The following is a 17,242-nucleotide window of genomic DNA, read 5'->3' on the forward strand; positions in this document are numbered from 1 at the left end:
TGGGATGTAATGATCTACAATAGAGAGGATATTAGCCTATTTCAGTATAAAGTTGAACTCCACCAGTGTCAAATGAGGTGAAAAGATTATGTAAACTGCCCAATCAATAGATCAAGAGGAGGCATGGTAACTGTTAGTTTGCCTTGTATCTGCAAACTATGATAAGGTATCAGATCTTCTGGGAGAGGATCATGGCGAGGATAATCTAAACAACAGACATATACTGCCCCCGTGTGCTTGGAAACCTGAAGTGAAGGAAGATGAGGCTAGTTGCACTTGCAAAGCATGAAAAATATCAACAGAATATTTATGTATTCTGTATAAGAACAAGAACAGAAGATGAAACAAAAAATTTAAAATAAAGTAAAATAAGAGATTATTTAAGATTAGCAAATAAAATGAACTAATCAAAACAAAGCTTTTTTTTTTCTCATGACAGTGGCAGTTGTATGATCTCTTCCTTTACACAATTATAATTACTCATTTATCATCATGAGAGACTCAATTGTAGATGCTGCCGGTGACCTAGAAGTGACAGTGCAGTGAAAAGATCATGATGTGATACATATTATTCTTTCACACTGACTCATCACTAGAGCTTTATTGCATTATTTATTTATTTACCTTTATTTTACCAGGAAGGCCCGCTAAGATCAGAAATCTCTTGCAAGGGAGACCCGGCGAAGGTAAGAGCCTTGTAAAATCAGCACAATAAACAATAAAACAAAATGTCACACACTGAGACACAGTCACTCCAGAAAAACAACGACATTCAAGATTCATTTACATTTATTTTACAGCACAACAAGTTGGCAGAATTTGCTTTCGGCACCGCATAGCAGCACATAGTTCTGTGTTGGCAGAGACAGACATTACATCAAACATTACACACACATTATAGGCCTACATTATACACATTCAACATAGACGAGGGTGGAATGGAATTATCTGTCACTGCACTCTTTATTATAGAATTAAAGGTCCAGTGTGTCATATTTGTCAAGATTTACTGACCAATACTGAATATACTACCAATGAATATAATTGTATAAGTGTATAATTGCTATAAAATAAAATCTGTTTGGTTTTCATAGCTTTTAATTCTTCTTTTATATATACAATATAGCAAGGGTCTTGCTTAGAGAGTGTTGCGATCTTGTGCCGCCATGTTTGTACGGAATGGAAAATCCAGCCAACCAGTGAGCATGTATCTAATAGATAAATAATAGAATCTGAATGTTAGATGTCACTGTTTTCCCCTCATTTTACACACTGGACCTTTAAAATCATTAATAGATATAAATGTTAAGAACTTTATGAAGAGCCTATTCCAGGACCATTAGAAAGTAATAATAATAATAAGCACTTTATCTTTTTTAATAAGTGCAAGGATAAATAAATTATACGAATATTTTATGTAAGATGCCTGAAAGTATGTAAATTGTGCTTTTACACAATTTCCCTAGCTTAGATCACCTCCTTGTGGCTCAATTTGAATTTACAGCTAAATTTAAGAAGGCGGGGCTTGAAACATTATGGCCCCTCCCTTGCATAGTGAGGGCCCTGACGTCGGCAGTCGAGGGTAGCAACAGTTGCCTCGAGACCCCGTCGCGCCATAGTGACTGTAGCCGTGGAGACAGTTACTTACCAACGGGCGCAACACTCAGCAACAGCAGCAGCAGCAGCATCTGGAAGTCACCGAGCGAGTGGGAGAGAGGGGAAAGAGAGCAGAGCCAGGGCAGAACTTTTCACAAGGCAAAGGTGACTATATCTTTATAGAATTTAAAAAACGGAAATAATGTAACTCTGAAGAGGAAAAAAAATGCTCTGGGATCGAGTGTGGTGCTACTACTACCACCAGTCTTGGTGGTTATTTTCCACAACATAACTTTCCCTTCTTTGTGGCATCCGCCCCACAAGTTGAGAATCGATCGCTTTCCATCCACTCCTCATTTAACTGACGTCCACCTATAGCTAGCTACAGCTTGTTTTCTTTTCTTGTTTTTGTTTTTTTGCACCTGAAGTCAGCTTTGCCACTCGTTTTGCTTCACTTTACTTTAGACGTTATACACAGCGAGAGTACGCAACGCAACGCACCATCACTTTACACTTGTTGCTATGTTGTGAGGCGTGAACGCACTTCCCAGCTGAATCCCAGCAGGATGGATGTGTGTTAGGCTATCAGTCAAGCTACAGCTAATGCTAACTTAGACTGCTGAGAAAGCGATCGAGCTGCTGAAGTTTAATTTGTGAGTTTGAAAGCGTCTGTCACGTTGTTTTACAGCAAGACACTACACGGACAAACGTGGGGCGTTTTTCTTTCTTGGGAACCGTGTTTATTTATTGAAAGCAGGTGGAAGTGGAAGTGTGTGTATGTGTGTTTGTGTATGTGTGTGTGCGCCTAGCTAACGATAGCCACTTTGGCTTTCGAGGGGCTGAAACTAACCCACCGTCCGCTGCTGCTGCTGGGATCAGGAGGACAACTTTCATTGCAGCAGCAGGCAGTTTGTCAGCTCAGTTTAGGAAATATTCGTGTTTAAATCGTATGTATTGAAGCAAGTGAAAATGAGGCAGTACAGCACGGATATGTGAACTTCCACCGGCTCTGTTGTTACGACACTCAACCGCTGCAAAAAAAGAAAAAAAACCCTGATGCTCCGACAGATCTCCGACTGATCTCTTTTTCTCTGTGTAACTTATTCAACCGCCAAATTAAATCACTCTCAATTTTTCAGATTATGAGTTGGCGAATCAAGTGGTAAAAAGTACTTACTTTTGCAAACTTAAGAAGTTTTTAAATATACCAGAAATAGCTTGAATGGCTGGATCTGTTGCAGCTAGGTGGTGCTGTGATGGTTCTTTTATACTGCTCGCCTTGTTTTACAGCCCTTGGGTGAGAGATGGGTTGTTTAAAGTGCTATTTTCTATGTGTTTTTAGATATGAGGGCACCAAATAAAATACGCTCGCTGGTGCACTGGCCAGCCTCCCCGATTTTGGTACTCCAACTCATCACAAGTAAACAGGTTCAGGTTTTACTGATGCTTTACCTGTTGAACAATCCTAAAGCAAATCGCTTGCTATTAGCGTAGTGGCAGGTCTCGTTGGGTTTGCTGTTTGACCTCTCTGCAGAGTTGAAGAGTCATATTGATCCAAGCCATAGTACTAAACGAGAAACCAAGGGAAAATAGACCACCTCCCCAGGATTTCACTGCGGTAAAGTGAGCCGCCGTTTGCGAGATAGTGGTAAAGTGAGCCGCTGTTTGATTTTCGTTGCGCTCGCGCTACAGTAAATACGGTAGGCACGGTTCTCGAGCAAAGTGGAGGTCCTGAAAGATACATAAAGCCTATGAGCTTTTACTGGAGAATAATCACTTCCAAGATGAATCAACGTTTTAGTTGTATTTCACTGACGTAAGGGGGAGATAAATCACCTTTCATCGACATTTTATTTATTTATTTATTTGTTAGTTTATTTATTTTACTGTAGAAATATGGAGAAAAATTAATTAAAAACGACCCCTGTAATAAAATACATTCACAGTGTGCTGACATTTGACCTTACGTCACATAAATTCCTTTATAGGTGTATTCCTTATTTCTTTTGCATACTGTTCCTGACATCTCACTCTACTTCTGGTATCATTTTGGTGGCATTTTACTGTAGAAATTTGGAGAAAAATAACCTTAAAGTCACCCATATAACACAACCCAGTTACAGTATGCTGACCTTTGACCTTAGGTCACATCAATTCCTTCATAGGTGTGTTTCTCATTCCTTTTGCATATTGTTCCTGACATCTCACTCTACCTCTGGTATCATTTTGGTGGCATTTTACTGTAGAAATCAGGAGAAAAATCATTTTAAAGTCACCCCTATAACACAACCCAGTTACAGTATGCTGACCTTTGACCTTAGGTCACATCAATTCCTTCATAGGTGTGTTTCTCATTCCTTTCGCATATTGTTCCCGACATCTCACTCTACCTCTGATATCATTTTGGTGGCATTTTACTGTAGAAATCAGGAGAAAAATAATTTTAAAGTCACCCCTATAACACAACCCAGTTACAGTATGCTGACCTTTGACCTTACGTCACATAAATTCCTTTATAGGTGTATTCCTTATTTCTTTTGCATACTGTTCCTGACATCTCACTCTACTTCTGGTATCATTTTGGTGGCATTTTACTGTAGAAATTTGGAGAAAAATAACCTTAAAGTCACCCATATAACACGACCCAGTTACAGTATGCTGACCTTTGACCTTAGGTCACATCAATTCCTTCATAGGTGTGTTTCTCATTCCTTTTGCATATTGTTCCTGACATCTCACTCTACCTCTGGTATCATTTTGGTGGCATTTTACTGTAGAAATCAGGAGAAAAATCATTTTAAAATCACCCCTATAACAAAACCCAGTTACAGTATGCTGACCTTTGACCTTAGGTCACATCAATTCCTTCATAGGTGTGTTTCTCATTCCTTTTGCATATTGTTCCTGACATCTCACTCTACCTCTGGTATCATTTTGGTGGCATTTTACTGTAGAAATCAGGAGAAAAATCATTTTAAAGTCACCCCTATAACACAACCCAGTTACAGTATGCTGACCTTTGACCTTAGGTCACATCAATTCCTTCATAGGTGTGTTTCTCATTCCTTTCGCATATTGTTCCTGACATCTCACTCTACCTCTGGTATCATTTTGGTGGCATTTTACTGTAGAAATCAGGAGAAAAATAATTTTAAAGTCACCCCTATAACACAACCCAGTTACAGTATGCTGACCTTTGACCTTACGTCACATAAATTCCTTTATAGGTGTATTCCTTATTTCTTTTGCATACTGTTCCTGACATCTCACTCTACTTCTGGTATCATTTTGGTGGCATTTTACTGTAGAAATTTGGAGAAAAATAACCTTAAAGTCACCCATATAACACGACCCAGTTACAGTATGCTGACCTTTGACCTTAGGTCACATCAATTCCTTCATAGGTGTGTTTCTCATTCCTTTTGCATATTGTTCCTGACATCTCACTCTACCTCTGGTATCATTTTGGTGGCATTTTACTGTAGAAATCAGGAGAAAAATCATTTTAAAATCACCCCTATAACAAAACCCAGTTACAGTATGCTGACCTTTGACCTTAGGTCACATCAATTCCTTCATAGGTGTGTTTCTCATTCCTTTTGCATATTGTTCCTGACATCTCACTCTACCTCTGGTATCATTTTGGTGGCATTTTACTGTAGAAATCAGGAGAAAAATCATTTTAAAGTCACCCCTATAACACAACCCAGTTACAGTATGCTGACCTTTGACCTTAGGTCACATCAATTCCTTCATAGGTGTGTTTCTCATTCCTTTCGCATATTGTTCCTGACATCTCACTCTACCTCTGGTATCATTTTGGTGGCATTTTACTGTAGAAATCAGGAGAAAAATAATTTTAAAGTCACCCCTATAACACAACCCAGTTACAGTATGCTGACCTTTGACCTTACGTCACATAAATTCCTTTATAGGTGTATTCCTTATTTCTTTTGCATACTGTTCCTGACATCTCACTCTACTTCTGGTATCATTTTGGTGGCATTTTACTGTAGAAATTTGGAGAAAAATAACCTTAAAGTCACCCATATAACACGACCCAGTTACAGTATGCTGACCTTTGACCTTAGGTCACATCAATTCCTTCATAGGTGTGTTTCTCATTCCTTTTGCATATTGTTCCTGACATCTCACTCTACCTCTGGTATCATTTTGGTGGCATTTTACTGTAGAAATCAGGAGAAAAATCATTTTAAAGTCACCCCTATAACACAACCCAGTTACAGTATGCTGACCTTTGACCTTAGGTCACATCAATTCCTTCATAGGTGTGTTTCTCATTCCTTTCGCATATTGTTCCCGACATCTCACTCTACCTCTGATATCATTTTGGTGGCATTTTACTGTAGAAATCAGGAGAAAAATAATTTTAAAGTCACCCCTATAACACAACCCAGTTACAGTATGCTGACCTTTGACCTTACGTCACATAAATTCCTTTATAGGTGTATTCCTTATTTCTTTTGCATACTGTTCCTGACATCTCACTCTACTTCTGGTATCATTTTGGTGGCATTTTACTGTAGAAATTTGGAGAAAAATAACCTTAAAGTCACCCATATAACACGACCCAGTTACAGTATGCTGACCTTTGACCTTAGGTCACATCAATTCCTTCATAGGTGTGTTTCTCATTCCTTTTGCATATTGTTCCTGACATCTCACTCTACCTCTGGTATCATTTTGGTGGCATTTTACTGTAGAAATCAGGAGAAAAATCATTTTAAAATCACCCCTATAACACAACCCAGTTACAGTATGCTGACCTTTGACCTTAGGTCACATCAATTCCTTCATAGGTGTGTTTCTCATTCCTTTCGCATATTGTTCCCGACATCTCACTCTACCTCTGATATCATTTTGGTGGCATTTTACTGTAGAAATCAGGAGAAAAATAATTTTAAAGTCACCCCTATAACACAACCCAGTTACAGTATGCTGACCTTTGACCTTACGTCACATAAATTCCTTTATAGGTGTATTCCTTATTTCTTTTGCATACTGTTCCTGACATCTCACTCTACTTCTGGTATCATTTTGGTGGCATTTTACTGTAGAAATTTGGAGAAAAATAACCTTAAAGTCACCCATATAACACGACCCAGTTACAGTATGCTGACCTTTGACCTTAGGTCACATCAATTCCTTCATAGGTGTGTTTCTCATTCCTTTTGCATATTGTTCCTGACATCTCACTCTACCTCTGGTATCATTTTGGTGGCATTTTACTGTAGAAATCAGGAGAAAAATCATTTTAAAATCACCCCTATAACAAAACCCAGTTACAGTATGCTGACCTTTGACCTTAGGTCACATCAATTCCTTCATAGGTGTGTTTCTCATTCCTTTTGCATATTGTTCCTGACATCTCACTCTACCTCTGGTATCATTTTGGTGGCATTTTACTGTAGAAATCAGGAGAAAAATCATTTTAAAGTCACCCCTATAACACAACCCAGTTACAGTATGCTGACCTTTGACCTTAGGTCACATCAATTCCTTCATAGGTGTGTTTCTCATTCCTTTCGCATATTGTTCCTGACATCTCACTCTACCTCTGGTATCATTTTGGTGGCATTTTACTGTAGAAATCAGGAGAAAAATAATTTTAAAGTCACCCCTATAACACAACCCAGTTACAGTATGCTGACCTTTGACCTTACGTCACATAAATTCCTTTATAGGTGTATTCCTTATTTCTTTTGCATACTGTTCCTGACATCTCACTCTACTTCTGGTATCATTTTGGTGGCATTTTACTGTAGAAATTTGGAGAAAAATAACCTTAAAGTCACCCATATAACACGACCCAGTTACAGTATGCTGACCTTTGACCTTAGGTCACATCAATTCCTTCATAGGTGTGTTTCTCATTCCTTTTGCATATTGTTCCTGACATCTCACTCTACCTCTGGTATCATTTTGGTGGCATTTTACTGTAGAAATCAGGAGAAAAATCATTTTAAAATCACCCCTATAACAAAACCCAGTTACAGTATGCTGACCTTTGACCTTAGGTCACATCAATTCCTTCATAGGTGTGTTTCTCATTCCTTTTGCATATTGTTCCTGACATCTCACTCTACCTCTGGTATCATTTTGGTGGCATTTTACTGTAGAAATCAGGAGAAAAATAATTTTAAAGTCACCCCTATAATAAAACCCATTGACAGTATGCTGACCTTTGACCTTACGTCACATCAATTCCTTCATAGGTGTGTACCTCATTTCTTTTGAATATTGTTCCTGACATCTCACTCTACTTCTGGTATCATTTTGGTGGCATTCTACTGTAGAAATGTGGAGAAAAATAACCTTAAAGTCACCCCTATAATAAAACCCATTTACAGTATGCTGACCTTTGACCTTACCTCACACCAATTCCTTCATAGGTGTCTTCCTCATCTCTTTTGCATACTGTTCCTGGGGTCTTATTCTACTTCTGATATCATTTTGGTGGCATTCTACTGTAGAAATGTGGAGAAAAATAACCTTAAAGTCACCCCTATAATAATAAATCATTATGGGTGGGATTTTTAAAATGATTTTTCTCCACATTTCTACAGTAGAATGCCACCAAAATGATACCAGAAGTAGAGTGAGATGTCAGGAACAATATTCAAAAGAAATGAGGAACACACATATGAAGGAATTGATCTGATGTAAGGTCAAAGGTCAGCATACTGTAAATGGGTTTTATTATAGGGGTAACTTTAAGGTTATTTTTCTCCACATTTCTACAGTAGAATGCCACCAAAATGATACCAGAAGTAGAATAAGACCCCAGGAACAGTATGCAAAAGAAATGAGGAAGACACCTATGAAGGAATTGATGTGAGGTAAGGTCAAAGGTCAGCATACTGTAAATGGGGTTAAGTCATTTTGGGTGGGATTTTTAAAATGATTTTTCTCCAAATTTCTACAGTAAAATGCCACCAAAATGATACCAGAAGTAGAGTGAGATATCAGGAACAATATTCAAAAGAAATGAGGAACACACATATGAAGGAATTGATCTGACGTAAGGTCAAAGGTCAGCATACTGTAAATGGGGTTAAGTCATTTTGGGTGGGATTTTTAAAATGATTTTTCTCCAAATTTCTACAGTAAAATGCCACCAAAATGATACCAGAGGTAGAGTGAGATATCAGGAACAATATTCAAAAGAAATGAGGAACACACCTATGAAGGAATTGGTGTGAGGTAAGGTCAAAGGTCAGCATACTGTAACTGGGTTTTATTATAGGGGTGACTTTAAGGTTATTTTTCTCCACATTTCTACAGTAGAATGCCACCAAAATGATATCAGAAGTAGAATAAGACCCCAGGAACAGTATGCAAAAGAGATGAGGAAGACACCTATGAAGGAATTGGTGTGAGGTAAGGTCAAAGGTCAGCATACAGTAAATGGGTTTTATTATAGGGGTGACTTTAAGGTTATTTTTCTCCACATTTCTACAGTAGAATGCCACCAAAATGATATCAGAAGTAGAATAAGACCCCAGGAACAGTATGCAAAAGAAATGAGGAGCACACCTATGAAGGAATTGATGTGACGTAAGGTCAAAGGTCAGCATACTGTAACTGGGTTTTATTATAGGGGTGACTTTAAGGTTATTTTTCTCCACATTTCTACAGTAAAATGCCACCAAAATGATACCAGAGGTAGAGTGAGATGTCAGGAATAGTATGCAAAAGGAATGAGAAACACACCTATGAAGGAATTGATGTGACCTAAGGTCAAAGGTCAGCATACTGTAACTGGGTTGTGTTATATGGGTGACTTTAAGGTTATTTTTCTCCAAATTGCTACAGTAAAATGCCACCAAAGTGATACCAGAGGTAGAGTGAGATGTCAGGAACAGTATGCAAAAGGAATGAGAAACACACCTATGAAGGAATTGATGTGACCTAAGGTCAAAGGTCAGCATACTGTAACTGGGTTGTGTTATATGGGTGACTTTAAGGTTATTTTTCTCCAAATTTCTACAGTAAAATGCCACCAAAATGATACCAGAGATAGAGTGAGATGTCAGGAACAATATGCAAAAGGAATGAGAAACACACCTATGAAGGAATTGATGTGACCTAAGGTCAAAGGTCAGCATACTGTAACTGGGTTGTGTTATATGGGTGACTTTAAGGTTATTTTTCTCCAAATTTCTACAGTAAAATGCCACCAAAATGATACCAGAAGTAGAGTGAGATGTCAGGAACAGTATGCAAAAGAAATAAGGAATACACCTATAAAGGAATTTATGTGACGTAAGGTCAAATGTCAGCACACTGTGAATGTATTTCATTACAGGGGTCGTTTTTAATTAATTTTTCTCCATATTTCTACAGTAAAATAAATAAACTAACAAATAAATAAATAAATAAATAAAATGTCGATGAAAGGTGATTTATCTCCCCCTTACGTCAGTGAAATACAACTAAAACGTTGATTCATCTTGGAAGTGATTATTCTCCAGTAAAAGCTCATAGGCTTTATGTATCTTTCAGGACCTCCACTTTGCTCGAGAACCGTGCCTACCGTATTTACTATAGCGCGAGCGCAACGAAAATCAAACAGCGGCTCACTTTACCACTATCTCGCAAACGGCGGCTCACTTTACCGCAGTAGGATTTCAACCCCCCCTTTCATTAGTTTTACAGTGTGTGACTGTGGCTGGTTTCCAACACTTTGTATCCCCCCCCCCCTCTCTCCTTTTGGGATTATGTCTCTTTTCCTCCTCTGAGATACATTAATTCTAATGAACTATCTTTTCAGAGACAGCTGCCAGGTGCTCGGTCATTTGTAATGTTTGCTTTTGAGGCATCAGGAGAAATCTTTGCACCATGAAAAGTCTCTAATTAATGTGTTATTTGTATACTACCAATGAATTGAGCTATAACCGTTGTGTATTTACATTAAGTATTTATCTTGGCAAGGAAAAGTGATGATTAAAAAGTGGGCCTGAATGTGAATAATCATAATTAATATCTTGGCTGACAAATATATTAAAAGGTAGTGTTCATGAAGCTAGACTCCACCCAGAATATTTGAAGGGAGAATTGGATGTGCATTAACAAAGGACTTGACTTGTTTTGGAGTTAAGTGTCAGACGGAGAAACTTCACTTGAATTGGTCAGACAACTCTCTGCAGCTACAAAGAAAATAAAGAGATGACTGCACTGAAACTCTCTGTGTGTAACCCCCACCAACCCCACCCCCCAATCTGAGCGTGACACTGTTATGTTTACATGGCAACTTGATATACAAATACACCCAAGTCATGGAAAGAAAAGGGTTGGAGTGGGCCAGGGGGGTGAAATGTTATTCTTTTAAAAGTCAGTGTTTTTAATCAGGTTATTTTCATCTCCCTCTTTGTGGTAAGAGTGCATAGCGTTGGCTTGCAGAGGCAGGTCACAAAAAAGGTGCACAGAAAAGAGATTTAAACAAAGTGGAGAGCAACGGGTGTTTGAGGAGTTATTCAGAAATTTCTCACTGATTTGCAAAGTTTAGAAAATGTGTGTTTGAAAATGATTAGTTCTTTAATTTTTCAGCTCTGTTGTCGCCGGTCACCGGTTATGTCTCTATCACCATGTCTCTGCGTCTGAGGTTGCCATTTATTGGCATGGCCTGGAGCCTGTGATTGTGGTCAGACTTTGGTTCATTTCAGCAATGAGTGTCACAGTAGATTACGCTCCGTCCTAGGGCTGTAACCTCCCCTCCTCTAGCCTCTCTCTTTTAAAGCTATCTCTGGAGTTGCTTGTGTGATTGTGCGTAGCAGTGACTGTGCTGTTACCCCATGTGCCATTTTGAGTGTTGGCCCCGTGTGTGTGTGTTTGTGTGTGTAGTACAGTTCAGCTATCAATAGGACAGCTGCAGTGGTCTCTTGGGCAGTGGGTGATCCACAGCTTATGGTCACATGTTCTGTTCTGTGTGTGTATGTGTTGGCTGCGCGTGTGTATGTGTGTGTATACATGAGTGTGCTCTGTGGATGTAGTCGTGTATGTGTGTTTGCTCATGCTGCATTTAGCTTATCTTGATGAGGCCGACTGCTGCCCCAGGGAGAAGTTTTAAATCCAATAGCCAGCTACAGATATAGACACGGACCTTGTCACTGCCATCACTTTTGTCTGGTTGTTTACAGATCATATTCATATAGAGTGACATTGACTTCCTGCTGTGCCTGACTTGAAGTGCATGGCTTGTTTTGCATGTTTCATTATCTGATATTAACACAATTTTAATGATTTATCCCATAACTCCAGTCAAGAGCATGTCAGGAAATCACAGAGCAAAGCAGACGAACTGAGGGGCGAATGCCTTGTGGGGCTTGTTAAGTGGAAATTAATAGTGTCATTTGTACACATGAAATACTTTCAGTTTCATAATCTTCATCATTAATTTATTTGTTAAGCGCTTTCCATTTTAAGTGGTTTGCTGCTCCAATTTTTTAAGAATCTGTTGAAAGGAAAACAGTTTAAGTGTCCTCGTGACTCTCGCTTCAAGTCTTCCAGCTACAAAGATTTTTGGAAATCATTGTAGGCTTAGGCTGCTAGGATACAAAGAAACAAATCTTGTCATATACCAAAAAAATGTGACCACTGATTGGCTCTTGCAGGGTGGCAACAAGTTGAAACTCGTTGTGAAATGAAATGTTTTTCAGTCTGTCTCTTCTGTCTGTGTGTGTGTGTCATCAGGAGCATTCTTAGCATTCCACCTGTTTGTATCGTAGCTACACGACCGCTAATTAAATTTCCTGTCGCAAACAGTAGACAAGGCAGTGACATTTGCATTACAATTACTGACCTCCTTCCCTTACTTTTTCAGGGTTAGCAGCAGCAGCAGCCCCCCATCATCTCCTCATTTTTCCTTTCTTTTAAAGGAGTTGTAGGGTAGTTTTGTTAATGTTTATTTGGCTTAAAAGAAGAATATCTGTCAGTGTAAACCTGCTACAAAGTAATTACCAAAACCAAAAGGAGTAGACTCAGACAGTTTGTAGGTTGGTTGCTTTTCAGAAGCTCTGTAATGAGGTGATTTACTGGGGAACAATAGCAGTGGATGCCATTGTCACAGGTGCAAGAAGCCCTGGTTCAGCTAAATGATGGTGGGTGTCCTCATACAGTGCAGCCCTTAGATCCTATTCTTGATCCTTTAAAACCTTGTCTTCCTTCTCATTCGCTTCAGAAGCCATGTTCAGTGTGGGGGGGATTTAAAAGCATTGTATGCTAATCATTTCCATGTAAGAATTCTCATATAAGACACACGTGTTGCCTGCCTGAACAACCTTGCATATTGCAGCCAGAGTAGTAGGTCTGGCAGCATATTCTTGCCACTGATAAGCAGTCATGTCAACATTGTCCTGTCACCACCATTTACTGTATGTTATATGATTGCAATCTTGATGCAATTTGCCATGCAGGAACACTTGTCCGATCCTGAAGTAATTTGATGGTTAATGTCCTGGAAATGGTACCGAATATGATGTGCTAAATTAGCATGAATGTTGCTGAGATTATGTAAGTCATACTTTTTTTTTTATTCCAAAAGCATATCACTGGATCTTTATTCTGGCTGCAGAAACGATGATTCAAAATCCAGACTCTGCCTTAGTAATGTCTTATGCAGGAATCACTGGTTCAGTGGCAATATGCAGACTCTCACACCAATTAAGTCCACTCTATTTGTGGCCAGCTGTAACAGCTGGTAAGCCACTAAGATGGGGTTTGACTGAAACTTGGACCTGACAGTGCTCAGCCTCTGTATGAAATGCATTTAATTTAGGTTGCATTCTAGTTTCACTAAATTGATGCTTAAGCTAAGGCATGCTATTTATCTAATTTAATGACACGGATATGTAGAAACTGACTGTAGTGCATTATCATTTACAAAAAACTTATGCTTCCTTCAGATTTGTCTGGATGTCAGTGATCCAGTATTTACCCATCGTAAATGGCCTGTCAAGAACAGATTGAATCCGTTTCAATGTCCTTTGTCTTGCTCAAGGGTTTTGTGTGAAAGGCATTAACACTTAAGTACTTAAATCTGCGTCTGGTGTCAGGTATGTACCATAGCATAGTATTCACCACATGAACAACAGACACTTGGATATGCCTTGCATTTAAAGCATCAAGTGATGACTCATTGTTTATGTCAAGTAATTTCCTTTGATAGCATATTGTACATGCACTATGATGCGTTTCAGTCATCATATCTGTGCACAGTGAACGCCTACCAAGTGGGTAGACTCCTCCAGTGCAACCATGACGTTTATCTCAGGTTTATCAGTCACAATCAACGCAGCTCGCTGCCAGGATCTGAGGTCATCTTTGCAGAATGTGCTTCCCTGGGAAATCAAACTCTCAAGTCCACAGGTTAGAAACACACCTGTTGACGAGAGCAAGTAAAACTGGAAACGAAAAACCCACCAACGAACTAAACATTAGTGTGAGTGTTTCTGCATGTGGAGTGAGTGTTGATATTCTGTCATAGAAAAGGACGCAAGTCTGGGCTCGACTGAATCGTTAGTACTTAACCTCTCCGAGTTGTCAGTCAGATGTTGCTCATCCAGATTTAAAAGAATGTAGTTGTACATTGCATTTCACCATCGCAAGTGTATTTTCATTGGCTTTTTGTCTTATGAAGTGCAAATGGAAAACAACTTGCTATTGTGGAATAATCTTGTATGAACTGACTTTTGCCCATTGCTCCCATTATGTAATTAATCTGCTATTTGTATTTTGCTAACGCTGATTTGCTTTATAAATGCACTTTAGTAATGAAACTGGTTCTCAGGGTTTGTGATATACTAATGTGATCAGGGACCCATAATCTCTGTTTTGGGTGTTGCTATGGCTATGTTTAAATTGAGATTATTCATGCCTTACATGCTGTGCTAACTGACTGTGAAGGTCAGAGTGAGATAAATGATCAAAATCATTCTTGTGCAATTTTATCTTTCTTCTTCTTAAATTTTACTCACATCCATGTTTTGGGGAGGGAAACAGAGATTATGCAATAATAATAATCTAAACTCTACTGTGTCCTTGAGGTGGCTGATGACTGAGTGAAGGTCCTTCCTTTGTGTGTCAGTTATGTATCATCACTTTGATCGCCTTGAAACACATTCGGTGAAACTCATGAAGGAGACACTCGCATGTATAGCCTGAGTATAGTCCGATTACCTTCCCCCCCATTTTTTAAATGCTCATCTTCTTTGCTTTTTCCACTTAAACTTCTCAACATGTGCAGTTCCTTCAAATCCTTGATCTTCATCTTGAGATGTTAAATGTTAAGGATGAGAACTGGGGGGTGGATGGAGGAGGAGGAGGAGGAGGCGGAGGCGGAGGAGGAGGAGGAGGGGGGATTGTGGAAATCTGGAAAGGGTTAGAAGAAGGTAGGGCGTTGGGGGAGGAAGTTGTGAGTGTGTACAGCATGGGCGAACACACAATTTCCATGGCAACGGTTTGATCTTTCTCTCTGTGGCTGTCAGGCCTGCAGTGCACATGGTGACAGAGTGGACAGGTTGTGCTGATGACCAGAGGTGGGGAGGTGAGGGGGGGTGGGGGTGTTTGCTTGGATCAGAGACAGTGGTCGGTGCCTCCTATTTCTACCCTCTCTCTACCTCTCTCTCTCTCTTTCTTTCTTTCTCTTTCCCCTTCAAACTCTGCCATCTGCAGACCCCAAGAGCTGCTTTGATTGGATTAGCCGTGAATTAATGAGACAGGCTTGAAGAACAGCCTCTGTTGTGGAAATCTCTTATCATATCTTAATTCACTCTTTGTGTGAGTGCGTGTGCCTCTGTGATCTTATAGGTTCTTCTAATTAAATCAAAGAAAGACAAGTCTAAATGTTTTATTTCAAATCCCCAAATGGTAATGTTTTTTTTAATATATATAAATGAAAAATTCAGCTTGCTAAAATGTTCAAATTACTCGTCAGAGACCTGTTGCTTTTCCTTGATAGATATAGGAAAGAAGGATATTGTGTAATGCGGAACAAAAGTCTTCCATAGATGTCTCTTGAAAGGCAACAAGTGTCTACCTCTACTTTATTTTGTTTTATCTTCCAGTGAGTTGGAAAGAGTATTGCTCTGCTCAAGCTGTTTTACTGTCTGCTCTGCCCAGGGAATTTTTTGGAAAGACTTGACTTGCTTTTGGAAGTGTTGTTTTTGGGTGGCATGAGTGTAAAGCAGCCCTGAAGAATAGACTGTTGTCTCCCTGATGACTTAAACATTCGTCCCTCTTTTGACCACCACCACGTAGTTACAAAAACAGAGCACTTCATCCTGTTCTTTCACGTTATAACCAGTGTAAAGTCTGTACATTTTTGTATAACTACAGCACAGGAATAACTCTGCCTCCATGTCCCCTGGTGTCTGAAATTAATAGCTTACATAGTATTTATTGTTGTAAGTTTCTACTTAGCGTGAGATAGAGGGATCAGGTGGGGGGATGGCATTGTTTGGTTTGGGAAGTATTCTGTTGGTTGCATAGCAACAGGCTCCTGGAAACGGGAGTGGACGGTGTTGCCACTAGCAACCGTTGTTGCTCTGCAAACAATGTGGGCCAGTGCAAACACGAGCCAAGACTGTGGGCTCCTGCTTTTAATTGAACATCTGTATGTGTTTTTCTCTGATTGAGCCCTGTTTGAGTTAGATCTGTCAGTGACAGATGTTTAAATCTTGTCTGCACTAACATAACATTAAGTTTAATGTCTACAGCATTAATAATACTTTGTAAGGTTTTGGGTTTTTCTTTTTTTTCTTTTTAAAGAAAAATATTTTCTTGTCTCTCTGTAGCCAGCAGCTAAAACTCAGGTAACTCTTCAAAGGAGGGGGCTGCTGTTGTAATGTTGTAAATTGTTCATCTGGGATTTGCCTGAATGAAACCAGGCTCACCTCACAGCGCTCATGTGTGAAGTTTTTCTTTGGGATTGAGGCAGAAAAAGGCATGGCCATAAACTGCAGCCTATCCAGAGTTAGGGGTGTTAGCGGCTGTGTGCTGTATCCTGCTGTGTCCCACCTTTGTGCCTTTCAGAGCTGCTGGAGGGGAACTTGCGTGGCTTTTAACCTTCGACTAAGCAGAAAGACTCTTCTGCTCTCCATCCTGTTTCCCCACCTTCAATGCAATGATTTGGCACACTTCCCCTCTCATACTTTAATTGAGCTTTAATGCGGGAAAACATGAGGGTCAGTGTTGTGTTTCCTGATCCCTAACACATCTTGTCGTGCCACTTAATAGCATAAAGAAGCCCTCAGGCCTGTGCCACTCGTGTCTGGTGGTGGAAATGACATGTCTAAAGATAAATGATGGGATTGTTACAAGTGTATTTATAACTGCACTGACACTCCATAAACAAATTCCTTACTTCAGGAAGCTGCTTGAGGATTGCGGCGGCTTTTTTAAAACATTCAGTCCTTGTTAGCATCAATCCGATAATCGACTTTTTGGTATTTAAATGACATACAAGAAGGAGGTGTGAAGAAAAACTGAGACGGGATACGAGAGCCCTCACGTCTGTGTGCTAATTGGGAGCCGAACAAACACACACACACACACCGCTTAGGGAGTAATTCCTTACAGTAACCAGGGGTTTTTAGAAGATTGACACATATCAGAGATTTCAACATAG

At 39.5% G+C, this 17,242-nt stretch overlaps 1 protein-coding gene across 4 annotated transcripts in view; it reads left to right on the forward strand.

The window, feature by feature from the left end:
- Nucleotides 1–1,576: 1,576 nt before the first annotated feature.
- rfx2 (regulatory factor X, 2 (influences HLA class II expression)) overlaps nt 1,577–17,242 on the forward strand; it is a 32,381-nt gene continuing 16,715 nt past the window's right edge. For 2 of the 4 annotated variants that reach the window (XM_085774829.1, XM_085774830.1), the window contains exon 1: nt 1,587–1,761. The gene's annotated coding sequence lies outside the window, so the exon portion shown is untranslated. Of the gene's footprint in view, nt 1,762–17,242 lie in introns of all 4 variants that reach the window. The other 2 variants (XM_085774831.1, XM_085774828.1) reach the window with 2 other exon arrangements.

The sequence above is a fragment of the Trachurus japonicus genome, chromosome 4 (assembly GCF_045865225.1).
Source record: "Trachurus japonicus isolate A0001 chromosome 4, Traja_1.0".
Lineage (NCBI taxonomy): Eukaryota > Metazoa > Chordata > Actinopteri > Carangiformes > Carangidae > Trachurus > Trachurus japonicus.